The 4346-nt window shown below is 41.0% G+C and overlaps 1 protein-coding gene across 1 annotated transcript in view; it reads left to right on the forward strand.

Moving 5' to 3' along the window:
• The window catches only part of mmut (methylmalonyl CoA mutase), a 31865-nt gene that overhangs the window by 7435 nt on the left and 20084 nt on the right, over window positions 1-4346 (forward strand). The window lies entirely within an intron of this gene.

Consider the following 4346-nt stretch of genomic DNA (forward strand, 5'->3'; position numbering starts at 1 on the left):
TACAAGGATGTTGCCAGGATTGAAGGATTTGAGCTACAGGGAAAGGCTGAACAGGCTGGGCTATTTTCCCTGGAGCATCGGAGGCTGAGGGGTGACCTTATAGAGGTTTACAAAATAATGAAGGGTATGGATAGGATAAATAGGCAAAGTCTTTTCCCTCGGGTTGGGGAGTCCAGAACTAGAGGGCATAGGTTTAGGGTGAGAGGGGAAAGATATAAAAGAGACCTTTTGCAACCTTTTCACGCAGAGGGTGGTACGTGTATGGAATGAGCTGCCAGAGGATGTGGTGGAGGCTGGTACAATTGCAACATTTAAGAGGCATTTAGATGGGTATATGAAAAGGAAGGGTTTGGAGGGATATGGGCCGGGTGCTGGCAGGTGGGACTCGATTGGGTTGGGATATCTTGTTGGCATGGACGGGTTGGACCGAAGGGTCTGTATCCATGCTTTACATCTCTGACTCTATAACTCACATTCCATTCTAACTGTGTATCTCTCTTCACTATGTAACAGGTCAACATTTTTTCAACCTGTCTGCCGTGCATCTTCCTTCAGTGGTTACTGTGCTTTCCCATGCTATAGTTGGACAGGGCTTTAATGAGACCACGATTTGATTATTGTGCGCAGTTTTGGTATTCAGATTTAAGGAAGGATATAACATCCTTGGAGGACATGCAGGGAAGGTGCATTTGGACCTGGTATAGGTTGTCTTGTGAATAGAGTTGGAATAAATTGAGTCTCTCCTATAGAGTTCAAAAGATTGAGATGATCTCCGTAAAAGGTACAAGATTCTGAATGGATTGACAAAGATAGGATTGATGGGGATTCCTTTTGGTCGTTGGAGCATCTAGAACATGATTTCTCAGGGTAAGGGGTTTGCAATGAGGACAAATTTCTTCACTTAAAGGGTGCACATCTTTGAAGCTCTCTACCTCAGATTTGTGAATGCTCCATCATTGGATATGTTTAAGGCTGAGAACAACAGATTTTTGCTCTCTAAATGTGGGGAACAGCCAGGACAGTAGAATTGAATTCAAGGATCAGGCATTATTGTATTTAATAGTGGAGTGTACCTGAAGGCCAAGATTGTCTATTTGTCCTTCATTCTGACTGTTCCTAACACTTTAGCTACACTCAATCTGACAAATGCTGTGTTTATTATCTTCTAAGTAATATTCTCTGCTGGATTCCTTTTTTTAAGTCAACTTGGTCTTTGACTGATCTTCTGTTAGTCTTAAATCTTTCTTGTTTATCATTTCCATAGATGATTTAGAGTTGGGGATCAAGAGTTTTGTGTCAAAGTTTGCAGATGATACTAAAATGAGAAGTAGAGCAAAGTGTGTAGAGGACACAGTCTGCAGAGGGATATAGTTACATTAATTGAGTGGACAAGAGTCTGGCAGGTGGAGTACAATGTTGGTAAATGTGAGCTCATCCATTTTGTTAAGAATAACAGTAAAATAGATTATTACTTATCTGATGACAAATTACAGCATGCTGCTGTGTAGAGGGACCTGGGCGAACCTTGTGCATGAACCACAAGAAAATTTGTTTGTAGCTGCAGCAGGTAATTAAGAAGATAATTGAAATATTGTCCTTCATTACTAGAGGGATGGAGTTTAATAAAAGGGAGATTATTCTATAGCTGTATAGGATGCTGGTGAGGCTGAGGTTATGAGAAATGATGTATTGGCACCGGATAGAGTGCAAAGGAGGTTCACTAGAATTGAGAGGTTTGGTTTGAGGACAGATTGAGCAGACTGGGACTTTACTTACTGGAATTTAGAAGAATGAGGAGGGGGGATGTTATAGAAACACAAAATTATGAAGGTAATAGATAAGATAGAAGCAGGGAAGTTGTTTCCACTGGCAGGTGAAATGAGAACTAGGGGGCATAACCTCAAAATAAGGGGGAAGCAGATGTAAGACTGAGTTGATTTGATTAGATTCCCTACAGTGTGGAAACAGGCCCTTTGGCCCAACCAGTCCACACCGACCCTCTGAAGAGTAATCCACCCAAACCCATTTCCCTAACACTATGGGTAATTTAGCATGGCCAATTCACCTGACCTGCACATCTTTGGATTGTGGGGGGAAACCAGAGCACCCGGAGGAAACCCATGCAGACACGGGGAGAATGTGCAAACTCCACCAACGGTTGCCCGAGGCTGGAATTGAACCTGGGACCTTGGTTTGTGAGGCAGCAGTGCTAACCACTGTGCCAAAGGGTTGTGAATCTGTGGAATTCCCTGTCCAATGAAGCAGTTGATATTATCTTGTGAATGCTTTTAAAGCAAAGATAGATCTATGGACAGTAAATAAATTAAGGACTGATGAGCAGGCAGGCAGGTGGAGCTGAGTCCAAGAAAAGATAACTGTGATCTTATTGAATGGCAGGGCCACATGGCTTCCTCCTACTCCTATTTATTATGTTCTTATGTTTCAGTAGTGCTCTGTGTCTGTGATCTGAAAAATCAAGGAGATAGAGTCATAGATCTCTATGACATGGAAGTAGACCCTTCAGTCCAACTCGTCCATGTCAACCAGATATCCTAAATTAATCCAGTCCCATTTGCCAGAATTTAGCCCATATCCCTTTAAACGTCTCCTATTCATAAACCCATCCAGATGCTTTTTAAATGTTGTAATTCTACCATGCGCCTCCACTGGCAGCTCATTCTATATACAGACCACCCTCTGTGTGAAAAGGTTGCCCCTTGGGCCCCTTTTAAATCTTTCCCCTCTCACCTTAAAACTATGCTAATTTGGACTCCACTAACCTTGGGAAAAGGCCTTGGCTATTCACTCTATCCATGCCCCTCATGATTTTATAAACTTCTATAAGGTCACCCCTCGGTCTTTGACGCTCCAGGAAAAATAACCCCAGCCTACTCAGCCTCTCCCCATGGCTCAAATTCTCCAACCTGGCAACATCCTTATAAATTTTTGTTCTGAACCTTTTCAAGTTTCACAACATCCTTCCTATGGTGTGGGGACCAGAGCTAAATGCAGTATACCAGAAATGGCTTAACCGATGTCATGTTTTGTTAGGCAAACTCCTTAGTGGATGCTGGTTAAATAACCTCAATAAAATGTAAGTTTTTCTGCTTGTTATTTTCTTAATGGATCTTCAGTTGATTAATCACCCTGTTTAGTAACATATTTTGTACTGCTAGTTTCTAGTTGTATTAGTACAATATCAGTATTTAGTGATTTGCTTTCACCATGATTGCCAGTGCCCAGAAACAGGTGTAGGCGAGGCTCTTCGTATTCCTTATGATAGAAGCCTCTGTGAAGCACCCCTTATTCCCCTCACATATTGTAATTAACCACAAATGATCCTCTTGTCAACACCCTCTTTTCCTAAACTCCTCTTCTATACTCACTCACTCACTGTCCCTATCTCTCTGCCTGGTCCCCTTTCCTCTTTTTGGTATTTTGTAAACTTGAGACCAGTGGCACAGTAAAGTTCGAAGCTATCGTTAACTTTCTGTCTCAGATTCAAAATATCCTGATTTATCCTGCAATCGGCAGTGACAAAGTCTCTAACTGTGTGAAATCAGTCGATAAACAACCCAGGCTCATTCAGACTCAATGCTGGAAGTGTTTTCAAATGTTTAAGAACAATTTGTGCCATTGAGAATTAGTCTGGTGGGTTTAGAGCTACTCGATTGGATTTGAGCAGTCTCCTCACTAATAGTGCCATTGCAGCTCAGTGCAGAGACAGGTCATGACCATATTAATGTTTCTGTGACCCAATCAGAAGATTTAGGAACTCCTGTTTTCACTTCTTTCACCTGTACAGAGCATGGGCCAGATCTTGCTGGAAACAATTAATGTTGACAACATAAACTGTAAGTAATAAACAAATCAACTAGCAATTTGAGATATCATTGTTATCATAAAACTCGACAAATTGTTGAGAGGAGTTGTGAAGTAGGACTGCATTTGTTAATTTTCATGCATATGTGAGCTGACTTAGTTTTATTATAGTGAAGAGTATAACCAACTTGTCTTGGTTATTGACAGTTCCAAGCTTTACGTAAAACATTACAACTTACATCCTACAGTTCCCACACTTCCTTGTCCAGGTGTTTTCGCACAGTTTTAACAGCATTGTATTCCACTCAAGGCTGAAAGTGTGACTCTTACACTTCTGGCCTGTCTTCATACATTCGCTTTTACAAAATGGTTGAAAATTTAACCCTTTAATTAATTGAAACTGATTCAAACTCTTCACCATAAATAATGGAACATAAGTCAATCCGTCTTATCACATGGCCCCATTTTTCCATCCATAAAAAGTCCTGCTTTTGTATATACTTAATGTAAAAGTTGAATCCCTT

Source organism: Chiloscyllium plagiosum, chromosome 3 (assembly GCF_004010195.1).
Source record: "Chiloscyllium plagiosum isolate BGI_BamShark_2017 chromosome 3, ASM401019v2, whole genome shotgun sequence".
Classification (NCBI taxonomy): Eukaryota; Metazoa; Chordata; class Chondrichthyes; order Orectolobiformes; family Hemiscylliidae; genus Chiloscyllium; species Chiloscyllium plagiosum.